The sequence below is a fragment of the Podarcis pityusensis genome (genome assembly GCF_964106645.2).
Source record: "Podarcis pityusensis genome assembly, chromosome: 10".
NCBI lineage: Eukaryota > Metazoa > Chordata > Lepidosauria > Squamata > Lacertidae > Podarcis > Podarcis pityusensis.
Window position 1 is genome coordinate 28,698,865 of NC_138035.1, and position 19,953 is coordinate 28,718,817.

Here is a 19,953-nt window from a genome sequence, read left to right on the forward strand (position 1 = left end):
TGCTATCCGCAGCCTAGGGAGCCCTGCGGGAACTCCCGCGGGCTCCCCAGGCTTGCTGATAGCTTCCTGAAGCGTGGAGAGCGAGAGGGGTCGGTGCGCACCGACCCCTCTCGCTCTCCAAGCTTCAGCGAAAGCCTGTATTCACCCCATAGGACGCACACAGATTTCCCCTTCATTTTTGGAAGGGAAAAAGTGCGTCCTATAGGGCAAAAAATACGGTACATCATATACAAAATATATGTAAATTTGTGGTCATCGTGGGCCTGTGCCTGAAGTCCCTTAAGTATTTCACAATGCCCCCTGACTGCTGGAGAGAATTATCAGCTGATTTTTTTTATTTTACTTTTGGAGACCCTTTGGGAAATGCTTAGCTTGTTGGGGGGAAACTGAACACCAATCATTACTTCTTCCTTTCCCTTCTACAGTATTTCTTTTGATGTGTAGGCTGAGTGAAGACCACGCTGGGCCTTAGGTCTCGCTTTTTTCCCTTCCCACTTCCTTGCATAGTTACTCAGCATGCCTTCAGGTACAGCCAGCTTCAGGGAGTTCATGCAGAGAAGGGAGCGGCCTCTGTGCTTTGCCCCAGGAAAGGGAGCTAACAGTTGATCCTGATAACATTACAATGACTTCACTGCTTGGCACGATCCAGCTGGGAAGAGGGGTGCCAGCAGCAATCATACTAACAGCAATTTTCCTCCAAGTGAGTGCAGAAAACATAATCCAAGAATTGCAGAGAGAAGGCACTTGAGGGGGCAGAGAATCAGAGGAGACCTGTCATTTCTTCTCCTACCCAAATGCTTCTCTGTTCTCTACCTCCCAAAAGCTCTGGGTCTCCCAAAGTGTGCTGTAGATTACAGGCATGCCTTGTTTCAAGTTGTTATATATTTCTAAAAAGAATGTATTGTTTTCATTTATAACTGAGTCCCTGGAGGACAGCTGTGGGAGGTCACTCAAAACCTTTCACCTTTTGTACTCTTAAATTAGTTCAACCCAGCTCCTCTATCTTAGCATGGAAAAAGTCTACAGACATGGTGGCTGGGTCAAGGCTGTCCTGGCAAAAGTGGATAAACACATAGCTTGGCATAGAAGCATATAATTTGTGCTAAATATCCTACTTCATAATTGGATTTTTGTGCATTCAAAGCTTGCTTCCAACTTTTTTCCTTCTGCAGTAGTTCCCAAGCTGCAAAACCCTACATAAAGAGGAAAGAGGTGAATTTACTCTCTCAAGTCACAAGGTTGCTTTTAAAAATGCTTTTACAGCCTCAACTTGTTCAAGATGCCCTTTGACTCACAGTGAACATTGTGCAATTAATTCCGAGAGACATGGAACGACAAGTCCTACACCTCAGCTCCTCTAGGGACATGTTTCCAAAGAGGCGCAGACACCTGATATGACCTTTATATATTTGATGTCTTCTGTCGTGCCACACCATCAAATGAGCAGGTGCACTTACATGCCAGAGCATTTCATACTTTTCCTGAAGGGAGATAACCACATATAGTAAAATACATGATGACTGCATTGTGTGAAGTGCAGGAAGTATCTGTTTCACAAAGATACATTTTGGGCATCCTTGTGGCAAAGGAAGAATTTGTGGCCCCATTCACACATTGCAGTAAATGTGTATCATCTAACTGGAGAATACTCCATTGCAGATAATTTGTAATGTATGACTTGTAAATAGTATTTTATTGCCTTCCTTCACCATCTCTTTAGTATTCCAAAAAGTGCAATGGTGTCTTCTCCAACATGCAAACTACAGACTGTGAATATAACCCTGGCACTGTGACACAATCAGAATTTGTTTTAAAAACAATCACAAAGCAAACATCCACATGACTTCTTAAAAACAAAAATTTTAAGTGTGGATAAATGTAAGTGCAAGTTCCATAAAAAGAGATATACACAATGAAATATAGTTTGAACTTTGCAAAACAGGCATGTTCCTGTTAGGAAATCCCCCCCCCCTCCAGGAATCTAAGGGAAACCTAGTCTCTCACTGGTGAAGTTAGGGAATTTTTGGCTCTAGGCTTAAGGCCTTATCTCTTTCCTCTCTTTAGATTGCATTTTGTATTACTTCTTTACTTTAAACTGTGGAAAGCCAGCTCTGCTATAATTCCCAGTCCTCTGAGTCATTCTACTAAGTGCAGCCCTAGTTAAAATATGCAACTTGCCTTTAAGATCAGACTCTGTACCTGAGGACTAGTAAGTGGCCAATTTTTAAAAAGGGATCCGGGGGGAGATCCTGGAAATGAGAGGCATGTAAGCTTAATGTCTGTTCTAGGAAAACTAGTGGAAAGCATTGTTAAAGATAAAATTGCTAGGCATACAGAAGAACAAGTCTTGCTGAAGAGGATACAGCAACTCTAATAGAGTTCTTTGGGAGTGTAAACAAGCATAAAAACAGAGGTGATCCAGTTGACGTAGCATACTCCACTATTCAAAAAGCTATTGACAAAGTACTTCACAAGAGACTCCTAAGTAAACTTAGTGTCATGGAATAAGATAACCAGTCCTTTTGTGGACCAGGAATCACAAGTGGGAATAGTGCTGCTGCACTTAGGTCCTGCTTTTGGGGTTCCCAGAGGTATTTGACTGGCCATTGTGAGAACAGGGTGCTGGACTAGATGGGCCACTGCTGGCCTAATCCAGCTGTGCTCTTATGTTCTTATCTATCCAGGACCTGCCCTGATGGCACCACTGCAGGCTCTCCTCCATTAATGTCTCATTAAATTAATTCTGTTGTTTCATCTCTTAGATAGGTTTTTTTTGGTTGCCGCTGAAAATCCCCTATCCTCCAAAGAAAGGCTTATTCAGGCATGAGAACTCCTATAATCCTTCCATTGTAGTACTTGTTTGTTTTGGCATGCTTGGTGTACCCTGACCATTTTGACATCCCTGTGTGAATGAAGGTATCTTTAAATGTCTAGAAACTGTATTGCACAAGGCCAGCGTAGGCTAAAATAGAAGACTCAGGTGAATGTGCTTGCCAAGCCATTTGGGTTAAGAACCTTTTGTTCCTTAAGAAAACACTGGTTCTGCTTGGCTAGATTTTAGGCCTGCTTATTATTTGTTACATTGGCATTCCACCTTTCCTCCAAAGGTCAAAGCAATGTACATCTCTCCCCATCCAATTTTATCTGCGTAACAATCCTGTGAGGTGAGTTAGACTGAAAGATAGTGACTGGATAAAGTCACCAGGGAGTTTCATGGCTGAGTGGGAATTTAAACTTGAGTCTCTCTAGTCCTAGTCTGACATCACCACTATCGCCATATTTATGTTCTCAAAACTACTGAGACCAGGCTGTTATTCAAGAGCTGAAATCTTGAAACCAATAGCTTCATCTCACATCATTTTGCTGTTGCACAAACCAAAGTTGCTCCTTCCAATTTTTAGCAAGCCCTCTTAAGATTCCCTTGGGTGAAGGTGCAAGATGTGGGAAAGGCATTTCTGATTTTCAAAAATTTGGCTAGCAAGTCCTAGACAGAAAGGACTTTATATGTGGTGATGGTTTCGTTCCCCTCAGAGAGTCATCTTCCAACTCTACAACTCTAATGCTTTCACCTGGCTGGAATGTGTCCTTGAACTGTGATGATGCCTCTTGCTTCCTCAGGTGTGTATGTGTATACAGAAACCTCTGCCACTTACCTGAATGGAATGCAGCCCACTGTACATGGATAAGACCCATCGGTTCACCGATTTTTGCCTCGACTGCTCTGCACCCAGTGTTTTGCCTACCACTTGCATGCGGCCCCCAGAAAATTGACCATGAGTGAATGCGGAAGGTCCCCACCCCTGTTGGAATACAACAGTGTACTGCACAAGATGGGCCAAAGGACTCAGTATAAGGAAGCTTCTATTGCATCTTTAATTGAGTACTTTTCTCCCCACATTGATTTTATTTATTTATTACATTAAACATCTAACAAATAATTTTACTTTTGAATGCTGTGGGTTATGGTTTATAGTGCTGTTGGTTTTAAGATTTCTTCTCTTATTGCTTTTCTTTCTTAATGCGACTTTCATTCACCACGCAAGAGAGCATCAAGCTCCGTATGATGTAAATTAAAAGAAACTCCCCTCTGCCTATTGATATCAGGCAGGCGTATGCCGTTTACTCAAGCTGGTGTGGATTTTGATCTCTTCGAGTATTCTGGTATGTTTTAACGTGTTGCAATCCCCCCCCCCTTTTTTTTTTGCAAACGGCGCTGCAAGCGGCGTATAAATCGCGCAAAAAACAAACGAATGCAAAATAGAGAGTCGCGCCTCCCTCCTCTTCCTTCTCTGAGGGGCGAGGAAGAGCTCGCGTGTGGGGCCTCCTCCCGGCCAGGAAGATGTGCAGAGACACGCCGCTCGGAGACGAACTGCAACCGGCAAGGGCGGGAGGAGGAGAAAAAGAGGTGGGGGGGGTAAGAGAGAGAGCGCGCGCGAGAGAGAATTGCTAACTGCAGGCAGGCGGGATCTGGCTCGGCTGGAAAGGTGCCCTGAACAAAAACCCAGCGCGAGCGGGCAGGTGATGACAACATCGCCGCGCTATTTATGGCGCGTTGTGACAATCGCGGCCTTATATGGGCAAGGCGAGGGAGACCGGCGGGACGCGCGCTCTCGCCCTTGCTCCGGGAAGAGGGAGGCGCCTCGAGGGAGGGAGGCGCGCGCGCTCCCGAGCCCCGCGCCTGTCCGCCTGAGAGAAAACCCACTGACCTCGTTTCCTTGGGAAAATCCCTCTCAAATCCAGCTGCGACGAGAGGCGCCCACCTGACTCTCACACTGTGAGTGTGCCGGATTTACGTATAAGCTAAACAAGCTATAGCTTCGGGCCCCACTCTCTTGGGGCTCCCCCCCCCCGAAAATTAAGGGGGGGGGAAACCTGGATGTACATTTCCAAAATATAAGATAAAAAAACAAATAAAATAAAACCTACATACGGCAACAGTGGCAAATGGCTTTAGATACCTATTAGGTCCATAAATTACCATATGGCATATGTTCAACACAAAAAAGCGACAATTTGTTGTTGACAAAGGACAGCTGGACATATAAAGGGCCCCATTACCTTCAGTAGCTTAGGGCCTCATCAAACCTAAATCCGGCCCTGCTCACCGACCCACCCTGTGATCACCTTTTCCCCTACCTGGCCGCAAAGCACCACCGGATGCGCTGGCTTCGTTGATGCAACTGGATGCAGGGGTGGGGTGGGGTAGATCACCCTCTCCTTGAGGGAGAAAGAGGCTTCACCAGAAAATAATATTATTAAAAACAAACAAACAAACAAACAAAAAACCCTTAGGCCCAGATCTGGTTGCCATCAGAGATTACAACACAAAGCAAGGAAGCTGTACTTTGCTTGCACTAATGACTGCCGAAGGAAAGGGTGAGGAAGAGGCATAGATATGCCACATGCTCGCCCAGAGGTGGGCAAGGGTGGCCCTCCAGATGTTGAGGGATGCCAACGTCCATCAGACCCAGCCAGCATGGCCATCAGTCGGGGATGATGGGAGCTGTAGCCAACAATGTCTGGATGGGGCAACGGTTATGAGTTTCAAGAGTCGTCTGCCCTCCTAGTAACCCACCCAAGAACATCACAGCTCTTTGGAAAGTTTAATTTCCCAAAAGGTTGGAAAGATCGCGCAAAGTGGGTGGAGTGGGGCTGACTGGATTCCCTCAGCAGCAAGCGAAAGGCGTTTTGCATATGCTCAGAGACAGGAATATGTGTGGCATGATGGGAAAGCGCCCGACTCATTTGATAGTAGAAGTAAGTTGTCCTCTCTCAGCATCCCATCTGTAATGGGGATGATGACCCGTCTAATTTACAGGGTTGTTAAAAGATTGCTGCATAAAGATACTTAATAGTTTCCAGGTTTGAGTCCTGGCATGAAAACATATTTAGGGACAAAGCCCCAGTTCAATATAGTGTTGCAATCCATTGATGTCAGCGGGATTAACAACAAAGCCAATAGGGTCAAGAAGCCAGTTGGAAAGTCCAGCTCTTGGAATATAATGACTACTATTTCTAAACACTCCCACCTCCCTTCGAATTTTTGCCATTTACTTTTTTGGGAGATAACTGGCAAGACTCCTAGAGCTGAAAGGAGGTAGAAGGTTAGCATGTCAAACCACTCTTCCCTGAAGTCCTTTTGTATTGGGGCTCCCAACGATTGAATAACACAATTCAAAAGACTATTGCTGTTAGCCTGCCATAGCAAAGCAAAACAGCCTTAATAGCTAACAGATTTTTAGTAGTATGAGATTTTGTAGACAAGGTCTTGCTTCATCAGATGCAATTAATGAAGTGGAATCTTGCAAGAGGAACTCCACAAGAAATCTCATGTCATATGTTTCTAAACATGTTTCCTCAAAAGTAAGCCTCTCTGGGTTCAGGTTTAAGCAGAAGCTCCACTTTGAAAGCTGAGGAACCTGAAGAATTTGCTAGTTGTTGTTGTTTTTAAGTAAAAACACTGTTGTATTTAAGGGTAAAGACTTTCTATTGGGCAATAATGAATAGTACTGCTTATAGAAGCCCAAAGTTATTATAACACTACCACAAGCACATAGCTTCAATAACATATACCGTATTTTTGGCCCTATAGGACGCACTTGTTCCCCTCCAAAAATGAAGGGGAAATGTGTGTGCGTCCTATGGGGCGAATGCAGGCTTTCGCTGAAGCCTGGAGAGTGAGAGGGGACGGTGCGCACCGACCCCTCTTGCTCTCCAGGCTTCAGGAAGCTATCCGCAAGCCTGGGGAGCCCGCGGGAGTTCCCGCTGGGCTCCCTAGGCTTGCGGATAGCAGCCTGCATCTCGAAACCCGGGGCGCAAAGCAGAGCGCGCTCCGGGCTTCGCGCAGCTCTCCGCAAGCCATGGGAGCCTGGCGCGACTTCGCGCCGGGCTCCCACGGCTTGCGGAGAGCTGCCTGTTCTGGGGGCTGGGGTTGGGGGAAGCTCGGGCTTCCCCCGCCCCAGCCCCATGCCTGGGGGGGAGAAATAATTTCCCCCCCTTTATTCCCCCCCCCCAAAAAAATACCTAGGTGCACCCTATGGGCCGGTGCGCCCTATGGGGCGAAAAATACGGTAAGCTGTATTTTAAAAAACACCATAGTACTAAGCCTTAACTTGTTAGAAAATCCCTTCCTGGTCATAAATATGACAAAGCCTGAGCATGAAGCAAAGCACATCCATCAGTTCTCTCTGCGTCCCCCTCCAAATACTAATTAGGGCACAAGTCCATTGCCAATTGACAACTAAAACTCAACCTGCTCTGCTCCTGTTCTTTTAACAGTTTGGCATGCAGAAATCAATAGAGGATTTTCTGGGCCTGGCTCTAAAAGACTTATTGCCTGCTAATTGCTGCAGATCCCACTGCTGTTAAAGCTAGCAAGGCCAGCTCAAAACCAGGCAGCCTTACAAGTGCATCCCACCCAGTGTTTTGCCTTGAGTTGCAGAGCATATGAAGTAAAGGTTTTTTAAGGGGTGGTCCTGTTTGAAGCTGTGTGAACACATTCTGGATATGCAAGAATGAATGCCTGTGTGGCTTTGTCTATGTTATCTCGGCTCAAGCATCTCTGCAGCTGGGCAGCCACAGATCTAGTTTCCTTTTGTGTCCCCGCAGAGATGTTTACATTTAAGCTAAGGTCTGGTCAGGTAGCTTCTACATTACTCATCTGCCAGTTATGATTATGCTCCTGCAACCTTGAAATAGTATATAAACCTTGCTTCCAGCTAGTGGGGAGAGATGACAGACATCACTGCTTTTGTATACCTCTACGGGCCTTTGCTGCTCTCATCCCACAGCTGTGAAGCACAACCTTTCAAAGCCATGCAGAAAAAATAAGTAGACTAATAGACTAACCAAATGTTTTAAAAATGGCATCAGTGTGAGAGAAAGAATCCAAGACACTGAGTGCTGAAGCCCGTGGTAATATATACTATATAATTAATGTCCTACTTGATAGTCTCTCTTTGGTGTTCCAGCACCTACAGCAGAGCTTAAGAAAAAAGAAATGATGTAAAAGGGTTTCTCTGAATCTCTTAAGAGTGGTTTGGAACCACTGATGTATGTCACTGAACAACAAAGAGAAAGACTTCTGTGATTGGACAGCAAGTTGCTGTTGTGGCGCCCTTCTTGTGGAATGCCCTCCCTTCAGATGTCAAGGAGATAAATAACTATACAACTTGTAGAAGACATCTGAAGGCGGATCTGTATGGGAAAGTTTTTAATGTTTGGTGTTTTATTATGTTTTTGTATGTGTTAGGAGACACCCAGAGTAGCTGGGGCAACCCAGTCAGATGGGCAGGGTATTAACAACAACAATCTCCTTTTGCAGCAGCTGAAGTACAAAAAGCCACCACTACTCTTAGTAGTACAATCTCAGGACTCAGCTATTGTGATGTGAAATGCATCTTTGCAAATAACATCAGCTGCAGAGGGCTGATAGATAATTAAGATGAACAGAGCACAGAGTGGGGTGGTAAGTGTTAAATTCATCCATGGTGCTTGCTCTGAGATCCTGTTAATTATTAGTTCAGGTGGAATTGACGGAACAGCTGATGGAATTCACTTTTTTTATTTTAAAGCTTGCATGTTAAACGTAGTGCTGCATTCAATGTCATGCCTCTTTCGGCCCTTACACATGTTTGGCGCTGGAAGCAAAATCTCAAAATAACCCCCTTCCCACTCATTCATTTTAATGAACCCAACCATGGAGGCTCGCTGCAGGAAAAGGGTGGAAGACTCTTCTGAAATACGCCAGAGCAATTGCTTGAGCCCCACCCTTCCCAAGATGCCAAGGTTGCCTCTAGCTACTTTGTAGGAGGGCTTCTCCACACAAGCCCAGCACATGCAAACAGAGCAGACAATGCCATTTCTGGTTCCCACTGCTTTAGGTTGGGTTTTGTTGTCCTAGCGGAGTAACTTTAAACCAGGGTTCCCATCCCTGAAATAATATCTGCTGCCCCCTCCCCATATTTGGTGGTGCTGATGTTGAGGGCAGCAGGAACATGAGGAAGAGTATCTGAAACTGCAGCCAATCCTATCCAGTTCTGTGGCTCAAGAATTGTCATGGGGCCCCAGTTCCTTTTTATTCCCAACCTTCACAGAAGACATTTCCTCCCCTGCCTCTCCCCAGTGTCTCTTCCTACTGCTGTTGCTTTAGTTTAATTTTCATTTTGTTGCCAGGAGGTTAGGGGGATGTCAGAGTCAACATCTGCAATGGAGATAACATTCCTGCCTAATTAGTGGACTGTGAGCAGAAAGGACTTCCTGTCCCCTCCCCCTCCCCTTAAAGGACAGCAAAACCAGCTTACACTAGAGGAGAAGGAAGGTCCACTCTCCAGCTTGGTGATGTGTCCATCAATACACTCCAGGGAAACTTCTTCTTTCTTTTTTTTTTTGCAGGGTCTCTTGTTTCCCACAGTCTGAGTTCATCCTCCTACCGCAAAGTTAGCAGTTGCTACTTGGAAACATATTTGGAGACTTAAGGCATTTTTAAGTGTCTTGGAACACCAGAAATGCTTTGAAGCTTTTTCCAATTCTGCTCTGTTATAGATACCCAGGCAAGGACTTTCCAGACACGCAAGGCATACCATGCAGGGGTGTTGCTAGATACTTATAAAGACTCTGGGCACCTAAAATGTGCCTATGCTAATATAGAGGTGTAAGTATAGTCTGACTTTCCAAGGAGAAGAGCAAACCCTGGTTCTTTCTACCAGGGCTTGCTTTAAGCTAAGAGGTGCCAGCAGGATTTTCTGGGCCTGGTCAGCAGGACGTCTTGCAAAGCACAAAGCCAGTGAGACCCCAGCTAGCCATGAACTTAATTTACAGAAGCTCCAGATCCACACACAGCAGCAGCCTTTGCCAACCTGGTGCCTCTCCAGAAGTTTTGGACAACTACTCCCAAACTGGACACGGTAGTTTCATTAGAAATGGATAGGACAATAAGAAAACGGACTCAAAAGAAGGTAGACTATCTTTGACTTTTTTCAATCTGGTGGGGAATTTAAAATTGATTGATGTTTGGCAATTTAGACTCCCATTTGAAAGAGAATACACCCCTTATGCAAAGCCAAATCAATCTGCCAGAAGAATTGACTCAATATGGCTATCAAATGAGTTAATACTGAGAATAAAAAGAACTGAAATACAACCAAAGACTTTATCAGATCACAATCCAGTGTTATTAGAGGTTAAATTTAGGTGGAGGTTAAATAAAAGTATTCTAGATAATCAAGTAACCACACAAAAAGCTCTCTCTTTTCTGATCTAAAAATTTAATAGTTGGCAGGAATCCTTAGGCTTAGTCAAATGGAGGTTACCTGAGCATTTCTCAGGCTGGCCCTTAAATCCACGTTTCCAGTTTCCCATTCCATTGCTCATTCCCGCTCAGCTAACAGCCAGACAAAAGTGTCTCCTCCTCCAATCTTGGTTTTGCAGAGCCCCTCCTTCCTTGTCTGTGTGCCCTCCATCTCTTTCTCTTGCACAATGACTCTTACCATCACAGAATCCCCTATGTGTTGTCTGTAGTTTTATGAACATTGTCTGTGTCACCGGTGAGTGCTGCTGTGAATCATGCATGACAGCATAGCTTCCATTGTTGCTAGGTTTGATTTCACTGCTAGGAAAGTGTAAGTGTCCCACTAACTTTACATCAGTGCCCGATAAGACCCAACATAGCGGCAGCAGCCATCTTAGCTGGACCATATGATTGCACTGAAAGATGTGTGAAGTGGTCTGAAATGCAGGACAGGAATTGCTTGTCTGTAGCGGCTCCAACCTCATGAAATTTGCTTTTACTACTAAGACCGCCCTAACCTGATGTTTCAAAGCTACCTTTCTGGGCAGGGAAGATCCATGGTACAGCTGCTGCTGCCTGCAGAGCTTCACTAGTGTTGTGGTGAGGCAGTGCGGTATAGTGGTTAGAGTGCTGGATGAGGAGCTGGGAGACCAGGGTTCAAAGCCTTACTCACCCATGAAACTCACAGGGAGACCTCACCCTAACCTTCCTGCTGTGAGGATAAAAAGAGGTGGAGAACCATGGTCAGTACCTTGAGTTCCTTGGAGGAACGTTGGTATATGAATGTAATAAGGCCTCCCCCTGACATGACCCCCACAGCAAGCACCCTACTCTTGGTCCCTCCATGCATGAAGAATCACAGTACTGGTGGTAGATAGCTCAGGGGCTGCAGGCCTTGGCCCAGCATACCTGAAGGAGCCTCTCCACCCCCATTGTTCAGCCCAGACACTGAGGTCCAGTACTGAGGGCCTTTTGGCGATTCCCTCACTGCGAGAAGTGGTTACAGAGAACCAGGCAGAGGGCCTTCTCGGTAGTGGCACCCGCCCTGTGGAACGCCCTCCCATCAAATGTCAAGGAAATAAACAACTACCTGACTTTTAGAAGACATCTGAGGGCAGCCCTGTTTAGGGAAGTTTTTAATGTTTGAAGTTTTATTCTGTTTTTAATGTTCTCTTGAAAGCTGCCCAGAGTGGCTGGGGAAACCCAGCCAGATGGGTGGGGTAGAAACAACAACAACAACAACAACAACAACAACAACAACAACGTGTAGCAGGCAGCTCAGGCCTACAACCCTTCAATGCTGCTTCCTGCTCAATAGTATCTGCTGCCTAAGGCAGTTGCCGCATGGTGCCCAATGGCAGGGCTGGGTCTGGCTCCCTGTGATATTTAAAACAGAACCCCTTCTCACCTGCACCAAAAATGTGTTGGCACTTCCAGGCCTAATGTTTCCGGAGCCAGCCATCCCCAGTCCTTTTTAGAATGGTAGAGCTGGAAGGGATTGCAAGAGTTATCTAATCCAGCCTTCTACAACACAGGAATCAAGGGAAGTCTAATAAATTGCTAGGGGCACCACAAAATATGCCTTTTACAGAAGGAAAACTGCCAATGTTCAAAACCTCCTCCTGCCCCAACGGGAAACTAGGCAAAACCAATGAAAGTCAGACAAACAAAGCCAGACCACCTCCCAAAAAAGAAAATTGGGTAACCCAAACGACGACAACAAACATTAAAAATAAAACTGGAAGGAGCAGGGCCCAGGGCAGACTTCAAGGGTGGTGTCTGAGGGTATTGTGGTGTCCACAGATGCCATGTTGGTGACCCCAGCTGTAAGCCCTGCCACCCAACTCTTCTGGTTCTGCCTAGGCTTCTTAGCAGCCTCTTCCTGCTAGCATTGCCTTCCTCCCATGTCCGTCGCTCACAAGCATCTACTCTACTTGGAAGAAGCAAAGCTTGCATCTACACTACCAAAGCTCGAAACAAGTTAAAGTACTGTATGTCACTCTAAAAGGCTTGTGATTAGGGATTAATATCCCCAGGGAAAGAAGGAAAAATGTGGAGAGCTAGAGAGCATGTTGTGGATGCAGGGGGAGGCTTCCTGTCCATTGCCAAAAAGCTGTTTAATTATAAACACTGAACAATAGCTCTTCTTGTTTCTGGAGCTACTAAATCAGACACCTGCAGGGCTTGAAGGACGACAAGGACCTTCCTGCATGTGTGTCTGACTTTTGAAAGAAGAAGAAAAAAAAAACACCCAGCAGTTTACATTCTGGTTAATCTTCTTTGTTCCCTGCTGAGTTAACAGTGAAGCGGAATCTTTCAGCCTCAGAGAGGAGGATGTGGTTACTCTGCCCTGCCTCTTTGGAGATGTAGTCTCATCTTTCAGACATGTTTCTCTAAGCAGCCAGGGGGGTGATTTTCTGCATTAACCCTGAGTGAGCTCTTAGCCTCCTGCAGAGCATAGTTTATCCAGCGTTAGTCACTGCCTTAGGGGGAGACGCTGAGATCCTCCCATGATGCTCAAAAAGTACTGCATAAGACTGCTGCAGGACAGATTTACTAGCCAACTATTTAAGGTGCAATTAATTTCTACAGCACCCTCCTAGTTCAAAGTGTTTCGCAAACATCTGCCAGTTGGCACCGGCCACTACAACAGTTAAGCTTGCAAAATCATTTGTTGTCTACTCCCATCCCCAAATGCAACATGTTGTTTCTGATTAGTACAGTATTTGATACCTCCGTGTCTGAAGGTATTGTTTCACACAGAAGGTCTATCTACCAGTGCTTTCCTTATCATCAAACCCCTGATGAGGGGTGTGAGCTTTTCTTACTTGAAACGTTTCTTCAGACTATATATGGTTTTGTTTTGATTTTTAAAAAAACACATATAAGATGTTGATAGACGGGGGGGGGTTGTGGTGAAGAAAAGGATTTGAAAGGATTTGCAGGCGAAAGATGGTACAGATGTGTGCGGCAAAAGAGAATGGAATAGAGCAGGGATGAAGAATCTGGGGCCCTCCAGATGCTGCTGGACTGCAACTCCCATAATTCCTGTCCATTGGCCATTCAGGTTGTGGCTGATGGGCTTTGGAGTCCAAAAACACCTAGTGGATGACAGGTTCCCCACCTCTGGAAAAGAGGACCACCCTTTGGAAAGACAAAAGCCAGCCATTCTCAGACTCTTAACGCTAATGTTAATTGGAATAAGACGTGCCGATGCCATTTACGTAACACACATATTTTGCATCATGTATACCAATACCTATATTGGGAATGTGCAATCTTGGCTTGTGTCTAGACTTAACCAGTGCTACAAAAACCTGTAAGTGGGTCAAGCCTTTATTTCCCATGCAGAAGTAACTCCTGAACAGGGATTTCATTACATGCCAAGCATAAGCACTGGGGTGCCACAGGAACTTCTCGTAAATCCATTTCACCATATGCAAATTTAATACATGGCCTATGCCCAATCATTTGGCAAAACAAATCCAGGCAAGCACTCAGCAGCATCCTACAAATGAGAGGTGCTGCCTTCAGTAGCTGCAGGTCCATGGATCATATTGCAACCCCAATTAACCAGGTGCTTTCCAGATGAGTTTGGCTACAACTAGCATGGTCATGGTGGCTGCAGCTGATGGGAATTGTAGTCCAAAACATATAGAGGGCACCAGGCTGATGAAGGTGATGCACTGCGCTGCAGTTAATAATGTGTATTTAAACTGAATCCTCTCTCAAAATATTTTGGATATGCTAGTCCACCAAGCAATTGGTCTTTCGGGGATACTAAATTCATTGGTTCTGAAGGCCTGCCATCATAAGAGGAAACCAGTCTGTTAAGTTTCCATAGGTACAGTAAAACCTACCATAGCAATTCATTTTAGATTCTATATATAGGCATACTGATGGCTGTGAACAAGGCCAATGGAAAGAACCAAAAATGCTGCGTTTGTTTTTGGTAGGTTTCCCCCTGCCCCCCCCCAATCAAGACTATATGACTACTTAGGTGTTATATGAACCTTCACTACACTAAAGAAGTTTCTAATCCTAGGTTAAATTGCTATGAACAGTGAGGTCCTGCCCATAACACTCAGGGCTTTTCCACATTTACCTTTTGCCTTGTCATTTGCAGGCAGAGGTCAGAGCTTTAATGCTCTGTGTCTGAGTATTGAGGGTTTTGTGTGTTTTTTTGCAAAGAGCTTTCCCTGCAAAAACCTGCTCTTTAAAGCTGAATCAGAGCAAATGTCAATTTAGGTTTTCCACGGATTGTTGTTTGCTCCAACTGAACTTTAAAGAGTGGATTTTCACAGGGAAAGCTCTGGAGCAAAAAGAAGGGTGCTCGGACACAGAGCTTTAAATTGTGGACTGTGCCTAGAAAGAGCAGAGGAAAGGTAAGTGTTGATAAACCCTCAGATAGCAAGCTTCTAGTGCATAAATACTGTGTAGTGTCCAGCTTATAGGGGCAACTTGAACCTAGGCAATAACTAATCAAAACTTGGACAAGGCGGAGAAGAGTACTAGAAGAGAGATAGCTCAGACGGTAGAGCATGAGACTCAGAGTCATGGGCTTGAGCCCCACGCTGGGCAAAGATACCTGCATTGTAGGGGGTTGGACTAGATGACCCTGGGGGTCCCTTCAAATTCTACAATTCTATAATTCTAAATAGTCTTGTAAAGAGACTAACCACCAGCCAAGGACAATCAGAGATGGATATCCTATTAATAAGCTCATTGTGCTAGCCAGAGGCCATGACAGGTACATTATAAAGTTCCTAAAGGCAAACATAGCAATAACATAACAAACGTCAATAATATAAAGGAAGAAAAATCAAAAGTACCATCAGCTAGCTCAGCTTCAGATTTTAAACCCCAAGGCCTCCAAAACAATTGCTACAAATAACATCCTTCTAAGAGCAAACCCACTTCTCTTGAGTGCAGATCCTTACATAGCCAAAATAATACCATTAACACACACAAAGGGATGGATTGGCAGATTTGAAGGAACCTCAAGATTTGCAGAAATACAAAAAAGTTTTAAGGAGGGGGGAGAGCTAATTGGGAGTAATCCCTAAGCAGCCCAGTGATGACTAAGTATGCTGAGTGACCACAGAATGCCAACTCATTGTTTGGGGTGAGGGGATGGAATTAAATATCCTGGGGGAAGGCAGGGCTGGGTCTCTGGAACCCGCAATGGGAACAATCCACTCCGCAACATCTTGTTGCAGCTTGCTTTTCTTTTATGTGATTTCACAGCCGACGGCTCTAACCACTGGGCTGTACAATCTCAGGCATAGTCAGGTTAAAACACCAAGGCTGACGGTCAAGGTAAAAAATATATGTATATAAAAATAAGCGAGACAGGAACATTCTTCCGTCAGCTATTTTAGGAACAGGAGGTTTCGAAGTCAGTAGTGCAGTGGTACATAAATTGTGATCACTGAAGCAGAGCAAAGCGTTTTCTGCAAAAGAGGCACACTGCCCTTTTTAGTAAGACAAGATTAAAACAATGCAAGCGGGACCTGCAACTAAATGTTACAGTGCATCCCCAGTGCCTAAGAGGAGCGTTCCTGTTCCAAGGCTTCAGACAACCTGGAAAAGGAGCCTTACAGTACTTGTGCAGACTTTGAGGAGGAGAGAGAAGTTACAGAAGTGAGGAAGGCATAAATAATGCCTTTCTCACACACCCCGCCCCACAGCCCCCCAAACCAAAAGAGGGCTGAAAGGTTGCTAGCCGCATCAAACCTGAGTATTTTATAGGTATCCAAGTGGGATCTGTAACAAAGTGTTGCAGTGTGGCTGCCAGCCAGCCACGCCCCTTTCCAGGGCACTACATCCTATCCTCTCTCCCAACGGTATGCCTGCATCTGGGCTCACTGAGAATACTGTCCCGATGGGGCTGTTTTTAAGTCTGCCCCCCGCACTTACAATTCCCTTCCCCCTAAATATTTTTAGCACTTCTGCAAACCTCAGGGTTCCCCCAAACCTGCCAACACTTCTTTCTCAGAGAACCTCTTTGGCTCTGGGCCTGTCTGCACTGGTCACCTGAGATGGCTATTAGAGGGGGGTGATGACGTGTCTTAAGCTAAACTGGACAGAGAAGCAGCGCTGCAACTAAAAGGGGGTAGAGGGAAAACAGGACATCTCGAGAAACAGACTTACCCCTGTGTTTTCCATCCAAACCAGCAGGCAGTTTCCTGGGATGTATTTGCACAGTGTGTTGTTGTCTCCTGCCTCTCATTTAAGACTTCCCCACCCCCACCCCCTGGTTTCCAGAAACCTGAGGCCTTAGGCATGCACACAGGTATTTGTTTATCCGTGCACATCCAGCCCCACAGGTCACCCACCCTCCCTGTGCCATGGAAGCCTGAGGTCCACTGCAGGGTTGCACACAGTTCCCCCCCTCACAAAGCTATAATTCTCAGCACCCTTAGCAAACGACAGTTTCCATGATTCTTTGTGGGGGAGCCATGTGCTTTAGATGCACGGCGTGTCATGAGAACTTCTGCCGACATGCTGCTTTAAGTGTTTTCCTTCCCAGCTGTGCAGCATGACTACAAAGGCCTTTTCGGTGGTGGCCCCTCTGAGTTCTGAGTTCCTTCCCCAAGAAGCTGCACCTGGCAACAATTTTACAAGTTTTTAGGTACCAGCCAGGCATTCTTAATCACCTGGCCATTTTTGTGTGTGTGTTGTTAATTGTTTCAATGTATATAGCTCTGAAAAAACTGATTTTGACAAAAGGGTGGCACATGTGAAGGCCAAAGAGCAGGCAAGCGCCCTTCTCTTGCTAGTAGTGATGGGCTAGGGCCCACAGCAATTCCTTTCTGCAGAGGCAAAAAGGGAGAGGCAATTAAGTCAGGGCTGGCTGCATAACAGTAGCATCTTTGCCCTTCTGCTTCTCTGACATTTTCAATTCATAACTCAAAAAGCATCCAAAGCCTCAAGAGATTTTAGGCCATTTTAAAAGCTGCTAGTGATTTGGAGAGGGCGAGAGGGAGGAGATGCATGTCGCTCTCTTTCTTCTTCGCTGAAATACTCACAGCCCCCCCCACTTTGTATTAGAAAGAATCAGCAATTGTGACTGTCACAAAGTGATGCACATATTAGGGGTTGCCAGTAAATCTCCAGCTTGTTGTACACGATACCACCCAGGCCCCTGAGCCTTGGAAGGAAGCGATAAAATAGCCAATTTATGCAGGCTCTTAAATACACAATGCAAAGTCACAGTGCCTGCAGCTGTTTTTTCCTGTTCTGTGTTTATGGCAGGGCACTGAAGTTAACCACTGTAGAAAACATACCAGGCCTGCTCCCCCTCCCAGACTTTTCCTGCAAGTCGCTGACAATGCCTCCCTTTGCTACAGGCAGGAAATGTGCCTGCTCCAACTATGCATAGCGCAAGCATGGAATTTGGCACCCAGGGCTGGAATTAAGTCTCGAGAAGCTAAGCTTCTATCCCTCATTGTCGTAGAGAACAGTTTCAGGCTGTGATGAAAACTCTTCAAATCTGAGACATGAAAGAGCATCAGGTCCCATGAATCATGGAGGCAGCCTTATTTAGATCCATTGAAGAAGCACAAGCCCTGCTAGATCAAACCAACAGCCAATCTGATTCAATAGCCTGCTTCCAGAAGTGGCCAACTGGATGCCTTTGGGAATCCCACAAACAGGATGTGAGTTCAGCACCTTTCCTGTTCATGTTCGCCAACACCTGGTGTTCAGAAGCATGATGTCTCTGATCCTGGAAGTACTAGATAGTCAAGACTAGTAACCTTTATGCTCCATGAATTTGCCTATTCCCCTTTGCTTTAAGTTGGTAGCCAGCATACTTTACCTGCCCCCCCCCAAAGCCAGCATAGCCAGCATCACAGCTTATGGCAACAACAGTAGTGGCAAGTGTCCCTTGAGACTGGTGTAGCAGATAGCAGGGAGGTCAGAGGTGGGCAGAACCAAAGCGAACTAATTCTGATTTTGTCCCCATCCTCCTCCCTGCTCAGTTCTGCAGGAGGTAATACTGAGACTAAAGAGGAGGAAGCTGACAGCTAAGGTTGCAGTCTGGACTGGCAGATGGAGGTGAGGGCAGACAGAGGCTGCTGGGCCAGAGCTCAAAAGGACCAGCCTCCTCTGGGTAGCAAGTTCCATTCTTTAACTATGCCCCATGTTGACAAAGCACTCCTCTATGATCTTGTCCTACTATGCAGCATCACTGGACACACTATGAGAGAGGAAGAAGAACGACTGCTCGCTTTATCCAGATATCACCTCCAGGTTACCGATTGACAACCCTAAATCAGAAATAAGACAAGACCCTACTTTGGCTTTCAGTATTTTGCAACAAGAGAGAGCACTGTAGTTAGATGGACATTGGAGGGAAAACTCTATGGAGGCAAGACACCATGGCTTGCATTCCATGCAGCAGTAAGTACCGTATTTTTCGTCCCATAGGACACTCCGTCCCATAGGACGCACCTAGTTTTTTTGGGGGGAACTAAAGGAAATTCCCCCCCCTTTATTTCCCCCCCAAAACCAGGTCGGGGAAACCAAACCAGTTCAGGGAACAAGGGTATGGCAGCGCTCCGCCTCCCCGCTGTCCCCCGAGCTTGTGGGGCTGGTGCTGGGGAGAAGCGCGCTTCTCCCCAGCGCCAGCCTCCAAACCAGGTAGGGAACAGCGGGATGGCGGTGCTGCGCCTCCCCGCTGTCCCCTGAGCTTGTGGGGCTGGCCGATGTCTGCCCGGCACTAGGGGCGCTCTGCTTCAGGGCGCCTCGCGCAGCAGGCTGCTATCCGCAGCGTGGGGAGCCCTGCGGGAACTCCTGCAGGGCTGCACACGCTGCGGATGTCTGCCCGGCGCGAGGGGCGCTCTGCTTCAGGGTGCCTCGGGCGGCAGGCTGCTATCCGCAGCCTAGGGAGCCCTGCGGGAACTCCTGCAGGCTCCCCAGGCTTGCTGATAGCTTCCTGAAGCCTGGAGAGCGAGAGGGGTCGGTGCGCACCGACCCCTCTCGCTCTCCAAGCTTCAGCGAAAGCCTGTATTCGCCCCATAGGACGCACACAGATTTCCCCTCCATCTTTGGAGGGGAAAAAGTGCATCCTGTAGGGCGAAAAATACGGTAATTGTCCCATCTGCACAAGGATTTACACTTGTGCAATGGGACGTTTCTCCTCCCCCTGCACATAGACTCATCAAATTGTAGAGTTGGAAGGGACCCCAAGGGTCATCTAGTCCAAACCCCTGCAATGCAGTAATCTCAACTGAAGTATCCATGACAGATGGCCACCCACCCTCTGCTTAGAAATCTCCAAGGAAGGAGAGTCCACCACCGAGTGTGGGAGTTCCTTCCACTATGAAGCAGCTCTTGTTGTCAGAAAGTTCTTCCTGACGTTTAGTGGGAATCTCCTTTCTTGTAATTTGATTCCATTGGTTCAAGTCCTACCCTCCAGAGCAGGGGGAAACAAGCTTGCTCCATATTCCATGCGACAGCCCTTTAGATATCTGTCTAGCCCCCTCCGCAAATCTGCTCCACAGGGTTGGGAGATCCCCCAGAACAGATTTACGAGGCAAGCAAAGGGAAGGAGGGTGGGGGGAGCTGATTTGCACAAGTGTAATTCCTCATGCTGACAGGACAGTTATTTAGCACTGTTCTTGATACAGGCCCATGCCCTTTCAAACCATTCCCAAGAA

General features: G+C 46.3%; 1 long non-coding RNA gene across 1 annotated transcript; it reads left to right on the plus strand.

The window, feature by feature from the left end:
* Nucleotides 1-234: 234 nt before the first annotated feature.
* LOC308457722 lies at nucleotides 235-18,350 on the plus strand. Its single transcript, XR_013977080.1, has 3 exons — nucleotides 235-4,774; nucleotides 8,324-17,949; nucleotides 18,274-18,350. It is a non-coding gene; the product is annotated as an uncharacterized lncRNA (long non-coding RNA).
* Nucleotides 18,351-19,953: the final 1,603 nt, after the last annotated feature.